This window comes from Mus musculus, chromosome 3, assembly GCF_000001635.26.
Source record: "Mus musculus strain C57BL/6J chromosome 3, GRCm38.p6 C57BL/6J".
Taxonomy (NCBI): Eukaryota; Metazoa; Chordata; class Mammalia; order Rodentia; family Muridae; genus Mus; species Mus musculus.
This window is the reverse complement of record NC_000069.6, coordinates 124,030,939-124,041,224: the sequence shown is the minus strand read 5'-3', so window position 1 is coordinate 124,041,224 and position 10,286 is coordinate 124,030,939.

Genomic DNA, 10,286 nt, shown 5'->3' with positions numbered 1-10,286 from the left:
GTGGTTGTCTTCCTTTTGGTTTGTTGAATGATTACTTTCTTGGTTGTTCTAGGGCGTGATTTCCGTCCTTGTATTGCTTCTTTTCTGTTATTATCCTTTGAAGGGCTGGATTCGTGGAAAGATATTGTTTGAATTTGTTTTTGTCGTGGAATACTTTGGTTTCTCCATCTATGGTAATTGAGAGTTTGGCCGGGTATAGTAGCCTGGGCTGGCATTTGTGTTCTCTTAGTGTCTGTATAACATCTGTCCAGGCTCTTCTGGCTTTCATAGTCTCTGGTGAAAAGTCTGGTGTAATTCTGATAGGCCTTCCTTTACATGTTACTTGACCTTTCTCCCTTACTGCTTTTAATATTCTATCTTTATTTAGTGCATTTGTTGTTCTGATTATTATGTGTCGGGAGGAATTTCTTTTCTGGTCCAGTCTATTTGGAGTTCTGTATGCTTCTTGTATGATCATGGGCATCTCTTTTTTTATGTTTGGGAAGTTTTCTTCTATTATTTTGTTGAAGATATTAGCTGGCCCTTTAAGTTGAAAATCTTCATTCTCATCAATTCCTATTATCTGTAGGTTTTGTCTTCTCATTGTGACCTGCATTACCTGGATGTTTTGAGTTAGGATCCTTTTGCATTTTGTATTTTCTTTGACTGTTGTGTCGATGTTCTCTATGGAATCTTCTGCACCTGAGATTCTCTCTTCCATTTCTTGTATTCTGTTGCTGATGCTCGTATCTATGGTTCCAGATCTCTTTCCTAGGGTTTCTATCTCCAGTGTTGCCTCGCTTTGGGTTTTCTTTATTGTGTCTACTTCCCCTTTTAGTTCTAGTATGGTTTTGTTCATTTCCATCACCTGTTTGGATGTGTTTTCCTGTTTTTCTTTAATGATTTCTACCTGTTTGGCTCTGTTTTCCTGCTTTTCTTTAAGGGCCTGTAACTCTTTAGCAGTGCTCTCCTGTAATTCTTTAAGTGACTTATGAAAGTCCTTCTTGATGTCCTCTATCATCATCATGAGAAATGTTTTTAAATCTGGGTCTAGATTTTCGGTTGTGTTGGGGTGCCCAGGACTAGGTGGGGTGGGAGTGCTGCGTTCTGATGATGGTGAGTGGTCTTGATTTCTGTTAGTAGGATTCTTACGTTTGCCTTTCGCCATCTGGTAATCTCTGAAGCTAGCTGTTTTAGTTGTCACTGTTAAGAGCTTGTTCTTCAGGTGACTCTGTTAGCCTCTATAAGCAGACCTGGAGGGTAGCACTCTCCTTAGTTTCAGTGGGCAGAGTATTCTCTGCAGGCAAGCTCTCTTCTTGCAGGGCAGGTACCCAGATATCTGTTGTTTGAACCAGACTCCTGGCAGAAGTTGTGTTCCACTCACTAGAGGTCTTAGGATCTCCTCTGGAATCCTGTGTGGGCCCTTGCGGGTGTCAGGCGACTCCGCTGGCAGGGTAGCCCGGGGCTCGAGTGGAGCGGAAGGGGTTTGTGCTCCAGATCAAGCCCGGGTAGCCTGCTTCCCTATGTACAGCAGTCTCAGGTTCAGCAAGATTGGATTGGGGCAGGCGCTATGTTCCACTCACCAGAGGTCTTAGGTTCCTGTGGGGAGTCCCGTGTGGGCCCTTGCTGGTGTTGGGCAAGACTCTGCTGGCAAGGTAGCCCGGGGCTCGAGTTGAGCAGAAGGGAATCGTGCCCCAGATCAGGCCCGGGTAGCCTGCTTCCTTATGTACCGCAGTCTCAGGTTCCGCAAGATTGGATTGGGGCAGGCGCTGTGTTCCACTCACCAGAGGTCTTAGGATCCTGTAGGGAGTCCCGTGTGGGCCCTTGCGGGTGTTGGGCAAGACTCTGCTGGCAAGGTAGCCCGGGGCTCGAGTCGAGTGGAAGGGACTTGTGCCCCAGATCAGGTCCGGGTAGCCTGCTTCCCTATGTACTGCAGTCTCAGGTTCCGCGCGATTGGATTGGGGCAGGCGCTGTGTTCCACTCACCAGAGGTCTTAGGATCCCGTGGGGGGTCCCGTGTGGGCCCTTGCGGGTGTTGGGCAAGACTCTGCTGGCCGATAGAGATTTTTTTTTTTTTTTAAGTGATATTTTCTTTTCTTTTTTTTTTTTTTTTTCTTTTTTTTTTCCATTTTTTATTAGGTATTTAACTCATTTACATTTCCAATGCTATACCAAAAGTCCCCCATATCCACCCACCCCCACTCCCCTGCCCACCCACTCCCCCTTTTTGGCCCTGGTATTCCCCTGTACTGGGGCATATAAAGTTTGCAAGTCCAATGGGCCTCTCTTTCCAGTGATGGCTGACTAGGCCATCTTTTGATATATATGCAGCTAGAGTTAAGAGCTCCGGGGTACTGGTTAGCTCATAATGTTGTTCCACCTATAGGGTTGCAGATCCCTTTAGCTCCTTGGCTACTTTCTCTAGCTCCTCCATTGGGAGCCCTATGATCCATCCATTAGCTGACTGTGAGCATCCACTTCTGTGTTTGCTGGGCCCCGGCATAGTCTCACAAGAGACAGCTACATCTGCGTCCTTTCAATAAAATCTTGCTAGTGTATGCAATGGTGTCAGCGTTTGGATGCTGATTATGGGGTGGATCCCTGGCTATGGCAGTCTCTACATGGTCCATCCTTTCATCTCAGCTCCAAACTCCGTCTCTGTAACTCCTTCCATGGGTGTTTTGTTCCCAAATCTAAGGAGGGGCATAGTGTCCACACTTCAGTCTTCATTCTCCTTGAGTTTCATGTGTTTAGCAAATTATATCTTATATCTTGGGTATCCTAGGTTTGGGGCTAATATCCACTTATCAGTGAATACATATTGTGTGAGTTTCTTTGTGAATGTGTTACCTCACTCAGGATGATGCCCTCCAGGTCCATCCATTTGGCTAGGAATTTCATAAATTCATTCTTTTTAATAGCTGAGTAGTACTCCATTGTGTAGATGTACCACATTTTCTGTATCCATTCCTCTGTTGAGGGGCATCTAGGTTCTTTCCAGCTTCTGGCTATTATAAATAAGGCTGCTATGAACATAGTGGAGCATGTGTCCTTCTTACCTGTTGGGGCATCTTCTGGATATATGCCCAGGAGAGGTATTGCTGGATCCTCCGGTAGTACTATGTCCAGTTTTCTGAGGAACCGCCAGACTGATTTCCAGAGTGGTTGTACAAGCCTGCACTCCCACCAACAATGGAGGAGTGTTCCTCTTTCTCCACATCCTCGCCAGCATCTGCTGTCACCTGAATTTTTGATCTTAGCCATTCTGACTGGTGTGAGGTGGTCTGAGCCCCATTATTTAATGGGGTTATTTGATTTTCTGAAGTCCACCTTCTTGAGTTCTTTATATATGTTGGATATTAGTCCCCTATCTGATTTAGGATAGGTAAAGATCCTTTCCCAATCTGTTGGTGGTCTTTTTGTCTTATTGACGGTGTCTTTTGCCTTGCAGAAACTTTGGAGTTTCATTAGGTCCCATTTGTCAATTTTCGGTCTTACAGCACAAGCCATTGCTGTTCTGTTCAGGAATTTTTCCCCTGTGCCCATATCTTCAAGGCTTTTCCCCACTTTCTCCTCTATAAGTTTCAGTGTCTCTGGTTTTATGTGAAGTTCCTTGATCCACTTAGATTTGACCTTAGTACAAGGAGATAAGTATGGATCGATTCGCATTCTTCTACACGATAACAACCAGTTGTGCCAGCACCAATTGTTGAAAATGCTGTCTTTCTTCCACTGGATGGTTTTAGCTCCCTTGTCGAAGATCAAGTGACCATAGGTGTGTGGGTTCATTTCTGGATCTTCAATTCTATTCCATTGGTCTACTTGTCTTTCTCTATACCAGTACCATGCAGTTTTTATCACAATTGCTCTGTAGTAAAGCTTTAGGTCTGGCATGGTGATTCCGCCAGAAGTTCTTTTATCCTTGAGAAGACTTTTTGCTATCCTAGGTTTTTTGTTATTCCAGACAAATTTGCAAATTGCTCCTTCCAATTCGTTGAAGAATTGAGTTGGAATTTTGATGGGGATTGCATTGAATCTGTAGATTGCTTTTGGCAAGATAGCCATTTTTACAATGTTGATCCTGCCAATCCATGAGCATGGGAGATCTTTCCATCTTCTGAGATCTTCTTTAATTTCTTTCTTCAGAGATTTGAAGTTTTTATCATACAGATCTTTCACCTCCTTAGTTAGAGTCACGCCAAGATATTTTATATTATTTGTGACTATTGAGAAGGGTGTTGTTTCCCTAATTTCTTTCTCAGCCTGTTTATTCTTTGTATAGAGAAAGGCCATTGACTTGTTTGAGTTTATTTTATATCCAGCTACTTCACCGAAGCTGTTTATCAGGTTTAGGAGTTCTCTGGTAGAATTTTTAGGGTCACTTATATATACTATCATATCATCTGCAAAAAGTGATATTTTGACTTCCTCTTTTCCAATTTGTATCCCCTTGATCTCCTTTTGTTGTCGAATTGCTCTGGCTAATACTTCAAGTACTATGTTGAAAAGGTAGGGAGAAAGTGGGCAGCCTTGTCTAGTCCCTGATTTTAGTGGGATTGCTTCCAGCTTCTCTCCATTTACTTTGATGTTGGCTACTGGTTTGCTGTAGATTGCTTTTATCATGTTTAGGTATGGGCCTTGAATTCCTGATCTTTCCAACACTTTTATCATGAATGGGTGTTGGATCTTGTCAAATGCTTTTTCTGCATCTAACGAGATGATCATGTGGTTTTTGTCTTTGAGTTTGTTTATATAATGGATTACATTGATGGATTTTCGTATATTAAACCATCCCTGCATCCCTGGAATAAAACCTACTTGGTCAGGATGGATGATTGCTTTAATGTGTTCTTGGATTCGGTTAGCGAGAATTTTATTGAGGATTTTTGCATCGATATTCATAAGAGAAATTGGTCTGAAGTTCTCTATCTTTGTTGGATCTTTCTGTGGTTTAGGTATCAGAGTAATAGTGGCTTCATAAAATGAGTTGGGTAGAGTACCTTCTACTTCTATTTTGTGAAATAGTTTGTGCAGAAATGGAATTAGATCTTCTTTGAAGGTCTGATAGAACTCTGCACTAAACCCATCTGGTCCTGGGCTTTTTTTGGTTGGGAGACTATTAATAACTGCTTCTATTTCTTTAGGTGATATGGGACTGTTTAGATGGTCAACTTGATCCTGATTCAACTTTGGTACCTGGTATCTGTCCAGAAATTTGTCCATTTCGTCCAGGTTTTCCAGTTTTGTTGAGTATAGCCTTTTGTAGAAGGATCTGATGGTGTTTTGGATTTCTTCAGGATCTGTTGTTATGTCTCCCTTTTCATTTCTGATTTTGTTAATTAGGATTTTGTCCCTGTGCCCTTTAGTGAGTCTAGCTAAGGGTTTATCTATCTTGTTGATTTTCTCAAAGAACCAACTCCTCGTTTGGTTAATTCTTTGAATAGTTCTTCTTGTTTCCACTTGGTTGATTTCACCCCTGAGTTTGATTATTTCCTGCCGTCTACTCCTCTTGGGTGAATTTGCTTCCTTTTTTTCTAGGGCTTTTAGATGTGTTGTCAAGCTGCTAGTATGTGCTGTCTCCCGTTTCTTCTTGGAGGCACTCAGCGCTATGAGTTTCCCTCTTAGAAATGCTTTCATTGTGTCCCATAGGTTTGGGTACGTTGTGGCTTCATTTTCATTAAACTCTAAAAAGTCTTTAATTTCTTTCTTTATTCCTTCCTTGACCAAGGTATCATTGAGAAGAGTGTTATTCAGTTTCCACGTGAATGTTGGCTTTCCATTATTTATGTTGTTATTGAAGATCAGTCTTAGGCCATGGTGGTCTGATAGGATACATGGGACAATTTCAATATTTTTGTATCTATTGAGGCCTGTTTTGTGACCAATTATATGGTCAATTTTGGAGAAGGTCCCGTGAGGTGCTGAGAAGAAGGTATATCCTTTTGTTTTAGGATAAAATGTTCTGTAGATATCTGTCAGGTCCATTTGTTTCATAACTTCTGTTAGTTTCACTGTGTCCCTGTTTAGTTTCTGTTTCCACGATCTGTCCTTTGAAGAAAGTGGTGTGTTGAAGTCTCCCACTATTATTGTGTGAGGTGCAATGTATGCTTTGAGCTTTACTAAAGTGTCTCTAATGAATGTGGCTGCCCTTGCATTTGGTGCGTAGATATTCAGAATTGAGAGTTCCTCTTGGAGGATTTTACCTTTGATGAGTATGAAGTGTCCCTCCTTGTCTTTTTTGATAACTTTGGGTTGGAAGTCGATTTTATCCGATATTAAAATGGCTACTCCAGCTTGTTTCTTCAGTCCATTTGCTTGGAAAATTGTTTTCCAGCCTTTCCCTCTGAGGTAGTGTCTGTCTTTTTCCCTGAGATGGGTTTCCTGTAAGCAGCAGAATGTTGGGTCCTGTTTGTGTAGCCAGTCTGTTAGTCTATGTCTTTTTATTGGGGAATTGAGTCCATTGATATTAAGAGATATTAAGGAAAAGTAATTGTTGCTCCCTTTTATTTTTGTTGTTAGAGTTGGCATTCTGTTCTTGTGGCTGTCTTCTTTTTGGTTTGTTGAATGATTACTTTCTTGGTTGTTCTAGGGCGTGATTTCCGTCCTTGTATTGCTTCTTTTCTGTTATTATCCTTTGAAGGGCTGGATTCGTGGAAAGATATTGTGTGAACTTGGTTTTGTTGTGGAATACTTTGGTTTCTCCATCTATGGTAATTGAGAGTTTGGCCGGGTATAGTATCCTGGGCTGGCATTTGTGTTCTCTTAGTGTCTGTATAACATCTGTCCAGGCTCTTCTGGCTTTCATAGTCTCTGGTGAAAAGTCTGGTGTAATTCTGATAGGCCTTCCTTTATATGTTACTTGACCTTTCTCCCTTACTGCTTTTAATATTCTATCTTTATTTAGTGCATTTGTTGTTCTGATTATTATGTGTCGGGAGGAATTTCTTTTCTGGTCCAGTCTATTTGGAGTTCTGTATGCTTCTTGTATGATCATGGGCATCTCTTTTTTTATGTTTGGGAAGTTTTCTTCTATTATTTTGTTGAAGATATTAGCTGGCCCTTTAAGTTGAAAATCTTCATTCTCATCAATTCCTATTATCCGTAGGTTTGGTCTTCTCATTGTGTCCTGGATTACCTGGATGTTTTGAGTTAGGATCCTTTTGCATTTTGTATTTTCTTTGACTGTTGTATCAATGTTCTCTATGGAATCTTCTGCACCTGAGATTCTCTCTTCCATTTCTTGTATTCTGTTGCTGATGCTCGCATCTATGGTTCCAGATCTCTTTCCTAGGGTTTCTATCTCCAGCGTTGCCTCGCTTTGGGTTTTCTTTATTGTGTCTACTTCCCCTTTTAGTTCTAGTATGGTTTTGTTCATTTCCATCACCTGTTTGGCTGTGTTTTCCTGCTTTTCTTTAAGAGCCTGTAACTCTTTAGCAGTGCTCTCCTGTAAATCTTTAAGTGACTTATGAAAGTCCTTCTTGATGTCCTCTATCATCATCATGAGAAATGTTTTTAAATCTGGGTCTAGATTTTCGGTTGTGTTGGGGTGCCCAGGACTAGGTGGGGTGGGAGTGCTGCGTTCTGATGATGGTGAGTGGTCTTGATTTCTGTTAGTAGGATTCTTACGTTTGCCTTTCGCCATCTGGTAATCTCTGAAGCTAGCTGTTTTAGTTGTCACTGTTAAGAGCTTGTTCTTCAGGTGACTCTGTTAGCCTCTATGAGCAGACCTGGAGGGTAGCACTCTCCTTAGTTTCAGTGGGCAGAGTATTCTCTGCAGGCAAGCTCTCTTCTTGCAAGGCAGGTACCCAGATATCTGGTGTTCGAACCAGACTCCTGGCAGAAGTTGTGTTCCACTCACTAGAGGTCTTAGGATCACGTGTGGAATCCTGTGTGGGCCCTTGCGGGTGTCAGGCGACTCAGCTGGCAAGGTAGCCGGGGCTCGAGTGGAGTGGAAGGGGTTTGTGCCCCAGATCAAGCCCGGGTAGCCTGCTTCCCTATGTACCGCAGTCTCAAGTTCCACGCGATTGGATTGGGGTAGGCGCTGTGTTCCACTCACCAGAGGTCTTAGGGTCCCGTGGGGAGTCCCGTGTGGGCCCTTGCGGATGTTGGGCAAGACTCTGCTGGCAAGGTAGCCCGGGGCTCGAGTCTCGAGTTGAGCGGAAGGGACTTGTGCCCCAGATCAGGCCCGGGTAGCCTGCTTCCCTATGTACCGCAGTCTCAAGTTCCACGCGATTGGATTGGGGCAGGCACTGTGGTCCACTCACCAGAGGTCTTAGGGTCCCGTGGGGAGTCCCGTGTGGACCCTTGCGGGTGTTGGGCAAGACTCTGCTGGCAAGGTAGCCCAGGGCTCGAGTCTCGAGTCGAGCGGAAGGGACTTGTGCACCAGATCAGGCCCGGGTAGCCTGCTTCCCTATGTACCGCAGTCTCAAGTTCCGCGTGATTGGATTGGGGCAGGCACTGTGATCCACTCACCAGAGGTCTTAGGGTCCCGTGGGGAGTCCCGTGTGGACCCTTGCGGGTGTTGGGCAAGACTCTGCTGGCGAGGTAGCCCGGGGCTCGAGTCTCGAGTCGAGTGGAAGGGACTTGTGCCCCAGATCAGGCCCGGGTAGCCTGCTTCCCTATGTACCGCAGTCTCAAGTTCCGCGCGATTGGATTGGGGCAGGCACTGTGGTCCACTCACCAGAGGTCTTAGGGTCCCGTGGGGAGTCCCGTGTGGACCCTTGCGGGTGTTGGGCAAGACTCTGCTGGCAAGGTAGCCCGGGGCTCGAGTCTCGAGTCGAGCGGAAGGGACTTGTGCCCCAGATCAGGCCCGGGTAGCCTGCTTCCCTATGTACCGCAGTCTCAAGTTCCGCGCGATTGGATTGGGGCAGGCACTGTGATCCACTCACCAGAGGTCTTAGGGTCCCGTGGGGAGTCCCGTGTGGACCCTTGCGGGTGTTGGGCAAGACTCTGCTGGCGAGGTAGCCCGGGGCTCGAGTCTCGAGTCGAGCGGAAGGGCCGATAGAGATTTTTAAAAGGGATTGTGAACACAGGTTGACAGCCATGGTGATATAGGGTACTTCCTGCTGTCAGTAGAAGTACACAGAAAAGTCAGAGCTTATGCTGATTGATGAAGACCATTTCTCCTTCCTGAAGAACTGATCCAACCTCTGCATAGGAGAACATACTGAACATACGACTGCTTGAACTTATCTGGTATTTTAGAAATCAGCTAAACCATATGGTTGCTTTTAGGTACATGAGCTATGAGATTTCAAACAGAACACACTGTTTTGGTTTGGTTTGGTTCTGTTTGGTTTGTTTTGGTTTGGTTTGATTTGGTTTGGTTTGGTTTGGTTTGGTTTGGTTTGGTTTGGTTTGGCTTGGTTTGGTTTGGTTTGGTTTGGTTTGTTGCTTGCTTGCTTGCTTGCTTGCTTGCTTGCTTGCTTGCTTGCTTTTTGGGATAACATCTCACTATGTAGATCTAGCTGACCTAGAACTCACTGTAAACTAGGTTGGCCTCAAACTCACATAGATATGTCTGCCTCTTAAAGGTAAATGTCAGCACATCTGACACAAACACCTACTGTTAAATAGGTTGTAGAAATTATCTCAGTCTCCGACATACCCAGAACCAAGTAGGTCCTAAGCATGTGACTTGTTCTCTCAAGCTTTATCATTCACTGACAAGCCCATAGTTCATTCAAAACACATCTTATTCTATACCATCTACCACTTATTTTAATGAAATTATTCATGTTACACTATTTGAAATGGTCATGAGCAATACTTCTTTAATTTCTCTATAACAGTCAGATTATTATTTCATCAAATCATGACTAAACTTCAATTTCCAGATTTGAAGGTCCATGATACCAATTTTGTAGCAAAAATATCAAGTATATATCCATTGTAAGTGACAAATATCTCAAGGTAACTCCGATTTGCCTAAAAAGCAGTTGAAAGGGTTTAAGAAGTATGCCATGGTATGTCATTGTGGAGACATTTAGCATGACATTGCCAAACTTGCATTAAAGGAAAGCTATATCGTTTTCCTTAAAATCAGAGCTCAGGGATCTCACTGAGACACTGTCAGGTGGTGACTGTTTGAATGAGGAGGCACATTATCTGGACGATCTGAAAACCAGGAATATGAGGAAGCATGACTGGCTGAACTGCAGTAACAGCTGGAGTGTTGGCTGAAGCCCTCCACAGAGAGTGTTTAGTTTCTCAGACTCCATGTCTAAAATAAACCTGGAGAGTATTTTATCATGTTTTGAAATGCAAGTCTATTGAATCTGCCCTCCACACTTGCAAATTTAGAGGAAG